We start from the raw sequence: 17,051 nt of genomic DNA, 5'->3' as shown, positions 1-17,051 counted from the left end.
AACAACCCTATCGACCTGGTTGGCCATTTTCAGGGATCTGTGCTCTCTGCTCATCTACACTACCAAGAATCTTAGCATTAGCCCAGTACTCTTTATTCCTGTTGCTCCTTTCAAAGTGAATCACTTCACACTTTTCCCCATTAAACTCCATTTGCCATCTCTGCAACTTATCCATATCTCTCTAACCTACAATAGGTTCAGCACTATCCACAATACTACTGACCTTAGTGTCATCAGCAAATTTACTAACCCATCCTTCTATAACCTAATCCAGGTGACTTATAAGAATGACAGAGTAGTGGCACCAAAACAGATCCTTGCTGTACGCCAGTAGTATTTGAACTCCAGGATTAACATTTCCCATCAACCACCACCCTCTGTCTTTCAGCTAGCCAAGATGCTAAATCATCCTCAATTCCATGCCTCCATATTTTGTGCAATAGCCTACCATGGGGAACCTTATTGAAATCCATATATGCCACATCAACTGCTTTACCCTCATCCACCTGTTTGGTCACCTTCTCAAACTCAATAAGGTTTGTGAGGCATGATCTACCCTTCACAAAACTGTTTTGACTGTCCCTAATCAACTTATTCCTTTCTGGATGATTATAAATCCTATCTCTTATAACCTTTTCCAACACATTATCCACAATTGAAGTAAGACTCACTGGTCTATAATTACGAAGGTTGTCTCTACTCCCCTTCTTGAGCAAGGGAACAATATTTGCTATTCCCCAGCCTTCTGGCACTACTGTAGACAATGACGACATGAAGATCAAAGGCTCTGCAATCTCCCCCCTGGTTTCCCAGAGAATCCTAGGATAAATCCAATCCGGCCCAGGGGACTTACCTATTTTCACACTTTCTTGAATTGCTAATACCTCCTCTTGGTGAGCCTCAATCCCACCTTATTTATTAGCCTGTATCTCAGAATTCTTCTCAACAACATTGTCTTTTTCCGGCAGAATATCAGTGAAAAATACTCATTAGAGCTTCCCCATCTCCTCTGAATCAACACACAACTTCATGCTACTATCCTTGATTAGTCCTAACCTTACCATAGTAATTGTTTTACTCCTGATATGCCCATAGAAAGCCTTAGGGTTTTCCTTGATCCTATCTGCCAACAACTTCTTATGTCCCCACCTGTCTCTAGGTCCATGGAATTTCCATTGAATCCCTACAGTGTGGAAACAGGCTTTTTGGCCCAACAAGTCCACACTGACCCTCTGAAGAGTAAGCCACCCAGACCCATTCCCCTACATTTACCCCTGACTAAGACACCTAACCTACACATCCCTGAACACTATGGACAATTTAGCATGGCCATTTCACCTAAGCTGCACATCTTTGGACTATGAGAGGAAACCGTAGACACAGGGAGAATGTGCAAATTCCACACTGGCTGTTACCACAAGTCCCTGGTGCTGTGAGGCAGCAATGCTAACCACTGCGCCACCGTCCTGCCAGATCTTTCCAGGCCAACTTGCAACTTTCAAGTGCCCTAACTGAGCCTTCATACCTCATCCTAATGTAAGCGTTCTTTCTCTTGACAAGAGCTTTAACTTCTTTAGTAAACAACAGCTCTGTTGCTCGAAAATTTCCTCCCTGCCTGACAGGTACATCCATAGCAAGGTGCAGAGAGAGATTAGAATTAACATTTGAGATGTCCATAAAAAAATCTGATAACAGCAGGGAAAATGCTATTCTTGAATGAATTTGTACATGTGTTCAAACTTTTCTACTGTCCAACAGAAGAGGTTGGAAGAGCATATAAGCAGGCTGGAGGGGTCTTCAATTATGTTGATTGCTTTCCCGAGGCAGTGGGAAGTATAGATGGAGTCAGTGGATTGAAGGCTGGTTTGAATGATCAACTGGGCTATGTTCACAATTCTCCAGAGTGTCTTATGGTCTTGGGAAGTCTGTACCACACTACGATGCATCCAAATAGGATGCTTTCTGTGGTGCATCTATAAAAATTGTGAAGAGTCCTTGTGGACATTTCCTTAACCTCCTGAGGAAGTAGAGATGTGTGCTTCCTTGACCATCGCATCAACATGGATGCACCAGGACAGATTGTTGATCATCACCCCCAGCCACTTGACACTCTCAACTATCTCCACTTCAGCACCATTGATGCGGGCAGGAGCATTCTTTCCACTTCCTTTCTCGAAGACAATGACCAGCTCCTTTGTTTCGTTGAAATTGATGGAAAGATTGTTGTTTTTATAATGTGCTGCTAAGCACTCAATCTTTTTTCTATATTCTGTCTTGTTGTTATATCCCTTTTCAACCCTTGCTATTCAAATACCTACCCATTTGCTTTTAAATGTATTAATTGTGACAGGTTCCACCACTTCTGGCACCTCATTCCATACATACATTACCCTCTGTATGAAAAAGCTGCCTCCTAGGTACTTTTAAATCTTTCCTCTCTCACCTTAAACCTATGGTCTTCTCTCCCCACCCTGGGGAAAAGACATTGATATTCACCCTATCCATGCCCCTCATGATTTTATAAACTTCTATAAGGTCATGCTCTCACCCGCCATTGCTCTGGGAAAATAGCCCCAGCCTCATTCAAGCTCAAACCCACCAATCCTGACAGCGTCCTTGTAAATCTTTTCCAAACTCTTTCAAGTTTCATAACATCTTCCTTGTAGAAGGGAGACCAGAATTGAAAGCAATATTCCAAAAGTGGCCAGTACACTCAATGTACAGACCGATAAAGGCAAACATACCAAATGTCTTCTTCACTACCCTGTCAACTTGTGACTCCATTTTCAAGGAACTATGAACCTGCACCACAAGGTTAACTCTCCACAGTACCTTACCATTATGTGTGTAAGCACTGCCCTGATTTGTCCTACCAAAATGTAGCAGCTCTGGTTTAGCTGGATTAAACTCTATCTGCCACTCATTGGCCCATCTGATCAAGATCCCATTGTACTCTGAGGTAACCTTCTTTGCTGTCCACAACACCATCAATTTTGGTGTCATCTGCAAATTTACTAATCATACTTCCTATTTTCACACCCAAATCATTTATAGAATGATAAAAAGCAGTGGACCCAAATCCCATCCCTGCAGGACACCACTCATCACAGGCCTCCAGTCCAAAAAGCTACCCTCCACTACCATTCTCTGTCTCCGACCTTCATGCCAATTCTGTATCCAAATGGCTAGTTCTCCCTATATTCCATGAGATCTAACTTTATAAACCAGTCCACCATGAGGATCCTTGTTGAACATCTTACTGAAGTCCATATAGATCATGTCCACCACTCTGCCTTCTTCAATCCTCTTTGTCACTTCTTCAAAACACTCATCACGTTAGGCACAATGTCCCATGCACAAAGGCATGCTGACCATCCCAAATCAGTCCTTGTCTTTCCAAATATATGTAAATCCTATCCTCAGAATCCTCTTCAACAACTTGCCCACCACTGATGTCAGGCTCACCGGTCTACAGTTCCCTGGCTTTTCGTTACGACTTTTCTGAAATAATGGCACTATGTTAGCCAACTTCCATCTTCCAGCACCTCACCTGTGGCTATTGATGATACAAATATCTCAGCAAAGGGCTCAGCAATCACATCCCTCGCTTTCCCCAAAGTTCTAAGGTGCAACTGATATGATGCCAGGGATTTATCCACGTTCAGCAACACCTCCCCTACAATTTTCAAGATATCACTATTCATTTGCTTAAATTCCATATCCTTTTCCAAGGAAACACATGTAAAATACTCATTAATATCTCATCCATCTTCTGCAGTTCCATAGATAGGCCGCCTTGATGATCTTTAAGGGACTCTATTCTCTCCCTAGTTACCCTTTTATCCCTAATGTATTTGTAGAAACCCTTTGACTTCTCCTTAACCCTATTAGCCAAAGGTATCACATGTCCCCTTTTCTCCCATCCTGATTTCCTTCTTAAATATATGCCTACTGCCCTTACACTTTAGAGATTCACTCAATGCTGCTGTCTATACTTAATGTATGTTTCACTCTTTTTCTTGGCCAGAACCTCATTTTCTCTAGTCATCCAATATTTCCTATATCTACCAGCCCTGTCTTTCACCCGAGCAGGGATATACTGTCCCTGGATTCTTGTTATCTCATTTTTGAAACCTTCCCATTTTCCAGCCATCTCTTTACCTGTGAATATCAGCGCCCAATCAACTTTTGAAAGTTCTTGCCTAATATTGTCAAAGTTGGCATTCTCCAGTTTAGAACTCTTAACTTTTAGATCAGGTTTATCCTTTGCCATAACTATATTAAATCTAATAGAATTATTGTCACTGGCCCCAAAGTGCTCCCCCACTGACACTTCAGTCACCTGCCCTGCCTTATTTCCCAAGGTAGATCAAGTTTTGCCCCGTCTCCAATAAGTATATCCACATACTGAATCAGAAAATTTTCTTGTACGCGCTTAATAAATTCCTCTCCATCCTGTCCCTTAACATTATGGTAGTCCCTGTCTATGTTTGGAAATTTAAAATTTCCTACCATAACCACCCTATTATTCTTACAGATAACTGAGATCTCCTTACAAATTTGTTTCTCAATTTCCTGCTGACTATTGGGGGGGTCTATAGTGCAATCCCTTTCTTATTTCTGAGTTCCACCCAAATAACTTCACTGGACATACTCTCTGGAATATCCTCCCCAAGTACAGCTGGAATGTTATCCCTAATCAAAAATGCCACTTCCCCATCTCTCTTGCCCTCCTTTCTGTCCTTCCTATAGCATCTATACCGTGGAACATTAAGCTGCCAGTCCTGTCCATCCCTGAGCCATATCTCTATCAGAGCTATGATATCACAGCCCCATGTTCCCAACCATGCCCTGAGTTCATCTGCGTTACCTGTCAGGCCTCTTGCATTAAAATAAATGCAGTTTAATTTATCAGTCTTACCTCGTTCTCTGCTTTGCTCCTGCCTGCTTTGACTATTTGAGTTGCTTCTTTGCCAAACCACACCAGCCTCACACTGATCCCTTTCCTCCAGCTCCCCCATCTGCCCACCATCACCAGCTGCCCCACCCCACACCCCCTACCTTGCTCGTTTAAATCCTCCCCTATATTAGTTCCCTTCCGATTCACATGCAACCAGTCCTCCTTATACAGGTCACTTATACCGCAGAAGAGATTCAAGTGATCCAAAAATGTGTATCCATGCACCAGCTCCTCAGCCATGCATGCATCTGCTCTATCTTCCTATTCCTACTCTCACTAGCATGTGACACCAGGAATAATCCTGATAATACTTCCCTCGAGGGCTTACTTTTAAACATCCTGCCTGATTTCCTATATTCTCTCCTCAGAAACTCGTCCTTGTTCTGTGTCATTGGTTCCAATGTGTACAACGAGCTCCTGCTGGTCTCTCTTCCCCTTTGAGAAGGTTCTGCACAGTCTCTGAGACATCCTTGACACAGGCCCATGGAGAAAACACATCATCCTGATACCTCGTTGCCAGCCACAGAAATATCTGTCTGTCCCTCTGACTAGAAAGTCTCCTATCACAATTAATCGCTTGGAACCTGATGTACCTCTTGTTACATTAGAGCCAGTCTCGATACCAGAAACATGGCTGTCAGTACTACACTTCCCTGAGAGTCTATCACCCCCTGCATTTTCCGAAACAGCATACCTGTTTGAGATGGGGATAGCCAGAGAAGATTCCTGCACTACCTGCCTACTCCTCCTACCTTCCCGAGAGGCAACCCATCTGCCCAGCTGTATCTGCGGTTTTTCTGTCTTCCTGTAAGTGCCATCCATCACACCGCCTAGCTCCTGTAAATTATTCATTGCCTCTCACTGCTGCTCCAACCTATCTATGCATTCCAATAGGATTCGCAACCAAACACACTTCCATAATCATCGATTTCATGGAATTTCTCCCTAATATCCCACATCCGACAGGAAGTGCACATCACTCTACTAAAGGCCATCTTTGCACCTTAACTATCTACAGGCCCAGAAAATAACACCATCTTACTGCTCTAAAAACACTGCTCTATGGTAACTTGGTACCAGTGTTTTGTATTTTAAAAACATTTAATCCAGAGACAGATCTCAATGAAACTTTTTTTTAAAAATCACCCTACTCATTATGATAAATTTACAAAGAGAAACAGAGTATGGTTCGACTGAAGGCTAAATGACCACCTCCTGCTCTTATGCTCTGAAGCCATTTGACTCGTTGTGTCTGTACTGGCCCTCCGAGGAATTAATTTACATACTGTGTGTTGCCTGCACACCACATCGCTGCATGTTTTTCCTCTTCAAATATTTAGAAAATGTAGAAAATTACACCACAGAAGGAGGTCATTGCTCATTGTGCTGGCTGAAAAATGAGTCACCCAATCTACCCAAATCTTCCAGCACATGGTCCATGTTAAATGGGACATGGAGTCAATTTCCAGGCTCCTTTTTAAGCATGTTGAGGATATCTGCCTCTACTAACCTTTCAGGCAGTGCGTTATGCGCCCACTAGTGGTGGCTCAGTGGTTTGTGCTGTTACTGGATAGAACCAGGGACCCTGGTTCAATCGCATCCTCGGGCGACTGTCTGTGTGGAGTTTGCACATTCTCCCCGTGTCTGCATAGGCTTCCTTTGGGTGCTCCACTTTCCTCCCACAATCCAAAGATGTGCAGGTTAGGTGGATTGGTCATGTTAAATTGCCTATAGTCTCCAGGATGTGCAGGTAAGGTAGATTAGCTATGGATAATAGAAGTTACAGCGATAGGGTGAGGGGATGAGTTTGGGCAGGATTATCCATGAAAGGTCAGTGTGCACTCAATGGGCCAAATGGTCTTCCACACTGCAAGGATCCTATAATTCTACTGAGTGACAAACCTATTTTCACTTCTCACCTGTGATCCTTCTACAAATCATTTTATCATATCTGCAAAGGGAAATTCGCCCTTCCTATCCGCTGTATCTCAAATGTCAATCAAATCTGCACTCAGCCTTGTCTATTCAAGGGACAATAATTCTAACTTGCTTAATTTTTCCTCATAGCTGCAATTTTCTACTCCTGGCAATATTCTCATAAATCTTCTGTGTCCTCTTGCTAGAGCAATTCGATATTTTCTGCAATGACATGACCAGAGTTGCACAGTTTTAATCATTCATTCAGAGTTGTGAGCTTCACTGGCTGCACCAGCATTGACTGCCTGTCCAAACTTGCCCTCATCCTTCTTGAATCACTGCAGTCCATTTGGTGTGGGTATGCGCTCAATGATGTTAGAGAGGGAAATCAGGATTTTGACACACAGGAAAAACAACAATATTTTTCACAAGTCAGAATGGTGAGTCATTTGGAGGAGAATCGAAGATTGTGGTATTCAGATACATCTGCTTCCCTTCTCCTTCTAGGGGTTGGTGATTTTCTGCACTATATCATGTCAATAGTACACATTGCTGTTGGTAAAAACAAGGACTGCAGATGCTGGAAATTAGATTCTAGATTAGAGTGGTGCTGGAAAAGCACAGCAGGTCAGGCAGCGTCCGAGGAGCTGGAAAATCGACATTTTGGGCAAAAGCCCTTCATCAGGAATAGAGGCGGAGCGCCTGCAGAGTGGAGAGATAAATGAAAAGGGGGGGAAAGGGGGGAGACAATAGCATAGAGTACAATAGGTGAATGGGGGTGGGGATGGAGGTGATAGGTCAGGAGGGAGGAGTGTAAAGCAAAGGTTACTGGCCACTTGACAGCCAAAGCATTGTTATTGTCCAGATCTTGTTGCATTCAGACAGTGTCAGGATCTGAGGAGTAACAAATGATGCTGAACAAACTCTTACCTTATGACTGAAGATAGCTTACAGGTGCAGCAGGTAATCAGGAACGCTAATGGAATATTGGCCTTTAGTTCAAATAAGTTGGAGCATAAGGTTAGGGAAGTCTTACTGAAACTGTACAAGGTGCTGGTGTGACCACATCGGAGTACTGTGAAGAGTTTTGGACCCCTTATTTAAGAAAAGATATTTCATTGCTGCAGAAGCTTCATTGGGATGTTCGCTAGTATGGAGGGATTGTCTTATGAGCAAAGGCAAAGCAGGCTGGGACTTTATTCACTGGAGTTTAGAAGAATGCAAGGTGATCTCATTGAACCATACAGGATTCTTAAGAGGCTTTACAGGGTAAATGCTGGGAGGATGTTTCCCCAAATGGGCATAGTCTCAAAATAAAGAGGCCCCAGTTTAAGGTTGAGATGAGAAGGAATTTCTTCTCTCAGGGAGTGAGTCTTTGAAACACCTTGCCAGAGAGAGCTGTGGGGACCAGAGTCCTTGTGTATTTTTAAGGCTGAGATCAATAGATTCTTGGCAAGGAATCACAGGCTATGGGGAAAGGCTAGGAAAGTGGACATGAGAAGTGTCAGATCAATCATGATCCTATTGAATGATGAAGCAGACTGGAGGGCCAAACAGCCTACTGCTGTGCCTATTCTTTTGTGATCTTATGGTCCTGTTGTGCAATCAACAGTGAATATCTCCAATTCTGACTTCATAATGGAGGTAAGGTCATTGTTGAAGTAGTTGAGGTTTGTTGGACCAAGGATATTACCCTGAGGAACTCCTGCAGAAATAATTGACCGCCAACAACAACAACCCTTTGTGCCAGGTATGATTCCAACCAACAGAGAGTTTTGCCACTTCCATTGGCTCCTTGATGTCTCTGTCAAATCTGACTTCATGTCAAGGGCAGCCACTATTCTCTCACTTGTGGAATTCAACTTTTTTTTATCTGCATTTGGACTGCAGCTAGAAGGTGTATGGGGGCTGAATGGCTCTGCCAGGACCCAAATCTAGTTTCAGTGTGTTCGTTGTTGCTAAGTAAGTGCTGCTTGATAGCGTTGTTAATGACCTCTTCCATCGTTTAATAACATTTGAGAGTTGACTGATGGGGCAGTAATGGGCCAGGTTGGATTTCTGCTACCTTTTGAGAACTGGGCACACTGAGAAGCTTTTTATTTAGCTGGATAGATGCCAGTATTACAGTTGTGCTGGAACAGCTTGGTTAGAATTTCAGCAAGTTCATCACAATTTAGTACTCAGTTCTGCAGAAGGGTCACTGGATACAAAATATTAACTCTGTGTTCTCTCCAAAGGTACTGACAGACCTATTGAATTTCTCTGTTTTTGCTTCAGTTTTCCAACATCCACAGTTTTTTGTTTTATTTTTAATATTATTTCAGGAGTCTTGTCAGGGCCTGTAATTTTTGCATATCCATTGCCTTTCTCCGTTTCTTGATACCATGTGGAATGGATCAAATTGGCTGATGGCCTGTGATCTTTGAAGGAGGCCAAGATGAATGTCCACTTATCACTTGCAGATGAAGACCTTATCCTTTGTACTCTTGCTCTGGGCTCCCTTGTCAAATTAAAGGCAGGGATGTTTGTGAGGCCTTCTTCTCCAGTGAATTGTTTGTTGTGAACTAATCAAACCCCCTTCAAGGTTTGATATGAAGGAGATAGCCAAGACCTTAACTTCTATCTTATTTAAAAGAAAGTGTATGGGCTCCAGATGTACTTTGATTGATCACACTTCTCGGCTTTAATCGAATCACGCTTTATTCTTATGCTATAGTTAAAATACAAACAAGAAGAAGACAAATTGTTATAACTAACTCCATTAGAAAAATTTAAAAGAATAATAGATTATTTAACTATTAAACAGCAACTGTTCCATTATAGTAACATCCCATAAACACACCTTGGGCAAAGGCAACTTCAGTAGAATAGATTGTCTCACATGAGATGCTGGCAACAGAGAGAGAGAGAGAATTCTAGCTTTTTGTTGTCACTGAGAAAGATGTGTAGCTTCTACAGCCTGCTTCCAAACCCCAACAATTACTGAAAACTGAACTAAAACCCTGAATCTGTAGGAGCCTGATTCCACCCATTCAGGCTGCTTCTATTGTTCCAACTTTAAAAAAAAAGGGCCTCACAAGCTGTTTACTTTATTTAGCTCTGAATAGACAGGTCAGTACCTCGTCTTAAAACATCTTTTCTAAAAAAAAGAAATCAAATACATCTCTTAAAACTATATTATTACCATGAATTGTCTACCACCATTCATGAGTGGATGTGACAAGGTCTGTATAGTTTAGATATGAACCTTTGTTTGTGGATTCACTTTTTTTTCTTACGCTGTTTGGCATGAGGGTAGTCCTGTTTTGTTGATTCACCAGATTGACACCTCATTTGGAGGTCTGCCTGGTGCTGCCCTCTCCAGTGAATCAGGGGTTGATCCCCAGGCCTAATGGTAATGGTTGAATAGGAGATATGCCAGGCCATGACATTACAGATTGTGTTGGATAATTTTGCTGCTGTTGATGGCCCACAGCACCTCATGGATGCCCAATGTTGAGCCACTAGATCTGTTTCAAAACTATCCTATTTTGCATGGTGGTAGCACATCACGGCGCAAGACTGTAAAGTGGTCATTGTTGCCTGTACTGCCATAAGCAGATGTGTCTGTGGCAGGCAGGTTAGTCAGGCAGGTACTACTCAGCGGCAGGACTTCATCTGGTTTGATGGTAGTTGTAGAGTGGGGGATATGCCAAGCCAAGAGGTTGCAGATTGTGTTGGAGTAAAATTCTGCACCTCATTGTTATTCTATCTTGATTCTAAATCTATTCAAAGTCTGTCCCATTTAGCACGGTGATAGTGCCACACAACATGTGGAGAGTATTCTCCAATAGTGTCTGGAGAGGGACTCCATCTTCTCAAGGACAGTTGCTGATATTGTCATGGTTAGATGCATCAGCAGCCAGATGATTTGTAAGGATGAAGTCAAGTAGGTTTTTTCACTTGTTGGTTCCTTTCTGCTACAGACCAAGTCTAGCAGTATTGTGATTACCAAGCCATCCTTGGTGGTAAACATTGAAATCCCCCAACCAGAGTACTTTCTGTGCCTCACTGCTTCAAAATGGAGGAGTACTTAATATGTCAGCTGAGGTAGGGACCACTGGGGTAATCAACAGGAGGTTTCTCTGTCAGTATTTGACCTGATGCTTGAGACTTCATGGTGTCTGGAGTCAACATTGAGGACTCTTGGGTCACCTCCCTTCTGATTGTATATCATTCTGTGAGCAGGTGGTTCTCCTCTTGGGGTCTTCAGAGCACTGACCTATCTTCAATCAGGGAGACAGAACGCCAACTTTGGGAGCAGTTCAGGGAACATCTCTGGGACACCACGCACCAAACAGCCCCATTGCCCTGTGGCCGATCTCTTTAACACCCTCTCACACTCCCCCAAGGACATGCAAATACAGGGCCTTCTTCAGCACCAAATCAAAGCCACCTGCCAACTGGAGGAAGAACGCTTCAACATTCACCTCAGGACCCTGCAACCACATGGCATCAACGTCAACTTCACTAGTTTCCAAATCTACCCTCCCCCCACCTCACCTCAGATCCAACCCACCAACTTGGCACCACCCTCTTGAACTGTCCTACCTGTCCATCTTTCTTCCCACTGATCTGCTCCACCCTCTCCTCTGACCTATCACCATCACCCCCACCTCCATCTACCTATCATGTTCCAAGCTACCTTGCCCCCCGCTCCCACCCCCATCCCCCTATCTATCTCTCAGCCCCTTTCCCCCTCCACATTCCTGATGAAGGGTTTATGCCTGAAAAATCAACCCTCCTGCTCCTTAAATGTTGTGCTTTTCCAGTGCCGCAGGTTTTGACTTTGACTCTCCAGCATCTGCAGTCCTCACTTTCTCCTATCTTCATCTCTGACAATCGTTCTGACCCAGCTCATGTCCTCATCCTCATGAGCTTCTCCACAACAGTTCCTCTCTCTCCTGTTCTCCTCTGTCAGGGCCAGACTGCGTGGCACAGCCTGACCAGTCCAAACATGGGACCTCACCCTTCAGCATGTCTTTTACCCATTCTACAATGGACTTGGCCAATCTGTGGACAGTGTTGTCTCACTCTCCACTGCTAGGTGGAGGATCTGTCCAAGGTATCATCAGCAAAATGTGGAGTGCCGTGCCATCTAAGACCCACCCCAGCACGGTCTGAACTTCTTTGCAAGAGGATACCACCTGTGAGAGGCTCTCACAATGGATAGGTTGTGGCAACTCGCTGGATATCTAACGCAAAGCCGAATTATCTGGTTGTTTTGATCACAAATGGTGTGAACATTATTGGAAGGGAATTTAACCCTCATGCAATGCTGTGTAGGAACAGTTGAAACTGGATCAGAGTAGAGAACAAACAATTTTGTTTATGAGTGACCATTTTCTTTCTGGTCTTAATTTGTCAAATCACTTGCAAATGTTAAGACTTGCAAATTTACTTTCTTTCTGGGCAAGTGGAGAGTTTGGATAAATATCTTTTATGTTCTGGCTTATTTATGATCTCTGATACAATTTGATGTGAATCCATATGTAAATGCTGTCATTTTACATTCTGAAGAATACACCTTTTGTGTGCCTATGTGTTCATTGTGTGATACATTCCCAAAGCCTCCCAACTCTACACCCAGACTCCCTCAAGAGAATTTAAGGGGCTATTTTCCTCAACAGGCTAATTAACAGAGCTGCTGGAGGAAATTACTTTTGAAAACGCTGATCAGCTTTCCTCCCAGACAGTGGGGCATTGCAACAGTTAATTCTTTCAGTGCTTACTCAGTCTAAATGTAGAAAAGGTGGGATCTATTCTTTCCTGCTGTGAGTCATAGCACCTGAATAGAGTTCCACCCACAGGTAAATGCAGACACTGACACCGTGCTAAGGTTAAACATCAGAACAGAATCCAGAGGGTTCGGTAAACACGACTGACCAAATGGGGACAGGTGAGCAGCTTCAGGACTGGGAGAAAAAGATTTGAACCCTGGCCCGAGGGTAATGCTGTGAAGGTTAGTGATGTTATTATGGAAATATCATCTGGTTCTTGAGAATCGTCTAACAGATTGGACTTGAATGAATTTAAACTTTATGTTTTAACAAAGGGGACTCGTCTGACTGAGGTACACATAACCCATACAGGAGGCATTAAAGGCAGGTTTAATGAGGGAAATGATTATACAGAGCTTCAAACAACTAACTGCCAGAGATAGCCTCGAGTCATAGATCAGTGGAATGTCTAACCAGATGTCTGATTTGGAATTTTCAACAAGTTATGGAAAGCTTAAACCTGAAATTTACCAAAGTAAATGAAAGTTTAGAGTGATTGAATCCAGAAAGCATCAATAGGCAGAGAGGACCCAGGGGCATCATCACTCGATTATTAATCAGAAATTTGGATAATGTTCTGTGGACCTGGTTTAGAAATCCCCCATGGCAAATGGTGGAATTTGAATTCAATAAAAAAATCTGGAATTAACAATCGACTGATGACCATGAAAACATTGTTGATTATTACAAAAATCCATTTGGCTTGTTAATGTCCTTCAGGGAATGAAATCTGCCATTCTTACTTAGTTTGGCCTTCATGTGATTCCACACTCAGAGCAATGTGGTTGACTCTCAACTGCCCTCTGGGCAATTAGGGATGGGCAATAAATGCTGGCCGAGCCAGCGACACCCTCATTCTGTGAATGAATTTAAAAACACCAGACCAAAACCATACTGATCAGTGTACTTATGGAAGGATGTTGTGCATTGGAAACAGTTCAAAGAAGGTTTACTACACCTGCAATGAGCAGTTAGCTTTATGAGGAGGCACTGGGCATTGTACCATCTGAAATTTCCAACAATCAGAGGTGACTTTATAAGATATATCTTTGCAAGGGAACAGAATCAGGTGAATATTGAAAGGATATTTCCTCTTCTGGCAGAATCTAGAACTAGGGATCATCATTTAAAATTGTCCACTTAAGACAGATGTGAATGAGGAAGCATTTTGTTTTTCTCTCTGAGGGTTGTGAGATTGGAATTCTCTTCCTCAAAAGGCAGTGGAAGCAGGATCTTAAAATGTCTTTAATGAAGAGGTGCATACATTCTTGATGATCAAAGGGATGAAAGATTATTGGGGAATACACAGGAATATAGAGTTGATGTTAAAATCAGTGCAGTCATGATCTTAATGAATGGCCCCAAGTCATGTACTGCTTGAATATTCAAATGTCCATTAAGTGAAAAGTCTTGTGAGATGTACAGAGGTATATGTGTTAGGTGTTACGGGAAAGGTACTAGCATGGATACAGGATTGACTGACTGGCAGAGAATGGGAATAAAGGAGTTTTTTTTTCAGGATGGCAGCTGGTGACTAGTGAAATTCGCGAGGTTCAGTGTTGGGACCACGATTCTTCACATTATACATTAACGATCTGTAAACAGAACTGAGGGCATTGTTGCTAAATCTGCAGATGACACAAAAAGAGAGGGACAGGATAGGGGGCAGGGAGGCTGCACAAAGACATGGTCAGGCTAGGAGAGTGAGTAAAGAAATCACAGATGGAATACAGTGCAGGAATGTGTGAGGTAGTCTTTGGTAGTCTTATGGACCAGATCAGACTCCCTCAAAACATTTTAAGAAGGTAGCCTCGATCCTAATATTTTCTTATTTTTAAAGGCAAGTATAAAGAGAACGTTCCAGATGCAATGCGACTGGTCATACTACTCGATGTTAAGCAAAACAATTTATTTAAACACTGTAGTTAAAACACAACCGAAGAAAGAAGAATTTCGAGTAGCTGAACTCTATTGGAAAATTAAACAGAATAATAAGACTCAGTAACTATTACTAATTAACTGTTCCAATATGGTAACACATCCCTTTGCAAAAAAGGAAAATTCAGACACAGATTCTCACATGCAGTTCTCCAATCCAGGAGGAAAAAAAACAAGAGAAAATTCAGAGATTGTAGCAGCCAGGAGACATTCACTGAAAACTCCAATTCTGTTGAGACCCCAATAGCTTCTGATGCTGTTCAGAAATCCTGATCTGACAGAGCTGGCCACACCCATTAACACTGCATTTAAAAAATACCTCAGGGCCTCCCAATCTGTTTACATTAACCCAAAGTGTTCAAAGCCTCTGCCTTACAACTTCTCTTCAAAATAAAAGGATAAAATAACCTTTAAAGCCACAACATCATTGCAGGTTAAAGAACAGGACAGAGGCATAGACTATTTTCTAAATAGGAAAACATTTTGGAAATCTGAAGCTCAAAGGGATTTAGGAATCCTAGTTCAGGATTCTCTTAAGATTAACATGCGGGTTCATTTGGCAGTAAGGAAGGTAAATTTAATTCATTTCAAGAGGGCAAGAGCAGAGATGTGCTGGTAAGTCTGTACTAGGCTCTGGTCAGACTGCATTTAGAATACTGTGAGCAGTTTTGGGCCCTACATCTAAGGAAGGATGTACTGGTCTTGGAGGGGGCCCAGAGGAAATTTACAAGAATGATCTCAACGATGAAGGGCTTGTCATATGGGGAGTCGTTGAGGACACTGGGTCTGTTCACAATGAGGTTTAGAAGGATTAGAGAGATCTGATTGAAACTTGCAGAATACTCCAAGGTCTGGACAGAGTGCTCATGGAGAGGATGTTTTCGCGAATAGGAAAGACTAGGGTCCAAAGGCACAGCCTTACAGTGAAGGGGCAACCCTTTAGAACTGGTATGAGAAGGAATATCTTCGGCCAAATAGTGGTGAATCCATGGAACTCATTGTTTCAGAAGGCTGTGGAGGCCAAGACATTAGGCCGGAGATACATAGGTTAATGATTGGTACAGGGATCAACGAATACAGGGAGAAGGCAGGAGAGTGAGATTGAGAAACATATCAGCCATGATCAAATGGCAAAGTAGTCAATGGGCCAAATGGCCTAATTCTGCTTCTATACCATATGGTTTATATTATAGATATGTGGCAGGTATATGGAGGTAGGCCATAAATGGTCAATAATCCCATTCAATGTGGAAGAGGCTCAAGGGTCTGAATGGCCTACTCTTGTTCCTATGTTCATACTGAGAATGTGGAGTGAAGTGTCTCTTTCTCTGATCTGGGGTGGGGAGTCAATGTTCTATGTTTCTTTTATCACTAGCTGGATTAGCGTTTTTTTTGCATATCATGATTACCCCAGAGAAGATGGGGTGAGCTACCTTCTCAAACCGCTGGAGTCCATCAATGCAGGCCACGTGCAATGCTGTTAGAAACGAAGTTCCAGAACTTTGATCCCATTACAGTGAACCAACAGTAATCATGGGTCTAATACTTTTGTTCTAGATTTTTGAGGTTCATGGGTTTGGGTGGAGCTGTTTAAGGAAGCTGCATTTTCCAGATTGTATGCACTGCATGTATTGGAGGTGGAGGAAATGCATGTTGAAGTTGGTGGATGGGATGACAGTTAAAGCAGGCTGAATAGTGTCAAGCTTCTTGACTGTTATCGGAGAGTATTTCATCACTCCCCTGACTTGTGTTTTAGATTAGATTAGATTACTTACAGTGTGGAAACAGGCCCTTCGGCCCAACAAGTCCACACCACCCCGCCGAAGCGCAACCCACCCATACCCCTACATCTACCCCTTCCCTAACACTACGGGCAATTTTAGCATGGCCAATTCACCTGATCTGCACATCTTTGGACTGTGGGAGGAAACCGGAGCACCCGGAGAAAACCCACGCGCAAACTCCACACAGTCAGTCGCCTGAGGCGGGAATTGAACCCGGGTCTCTGGCGCTGTGAGGCAGCAGTGCTAACCACTGTGCCACCGTGCCACCCACTGTGCCACCGTGCCACCCATGTTCATGGTAGACAGACTTTGGAGAGACCGGAGCTCAGTTACTCACCCCAGATCAGATTCTGGTCAATTACACTACCATTGGCTTTATCATTGGAAAATGCAGAGAGAGGAGCATATGATTTGCAGGATAGTGGAAGTGGAAACCCTCACTGGTCCAACTGAGCTTGGGGAATATGACTGGAGTGAAAGCAATTGCATAGCCTCACTCAGGACATATCGCAATGGGACTCTAGCTCAACCCACAGCAAGACCCCAAAACAAAGCCAAGCCTTGTCAAACAGTTAAAATTTTCTTCAAGATCCAGGCTGGCAAGCCATTGTAGTTGCTGCCTGCGGACTCAAG

At 43.0% G+C, this 17,051-nt stretch overlaps 1 protein-coding gene across 2 annotated transcripts in view; it reads left to right on the top strand.

Annotated features, from left to right (window-relative positions):
* The first annotated feature begins 12,745 nt into the window (after window positions 1-12,745).
* LOC140494497 (uncharacterized) overlaps window positions 12,746-17,051 on the top strand; it is a 43,343-nt gene continuing 39,037 nt past the window's right edge. For both annotated transcript variants that reach the window (XM_072593742.1, XM_072593741.1), the window contains exon 1: window positions 12,746-12,878. The gene's annotated coding sequence lies outside the window, so the exon portion shown is untranslated. The remainder of the gene's footprint in view (window positions 12,879-17,051) is intronic.

Source organism: Chiloscyllium punctatum, chromosome 24 (assembly GCF_047496795.1).
Source record: "Chiloscyllium punctatum isolate Juve2018m chromosome 24, sChiPun1.3, whole genome shotgun sequence".
NCBI lineage: Eukaryota > Metazoa > Chordata > Chondrichthyes > Orectolobiformes > Hemiscylliidae > Chiloscyllium > Chiloscyllium punctatum.
Note: the sequence above shows the minus strand (reverse complement) of the source record. Positions and strands in the feature narration are given on the sequence as shown.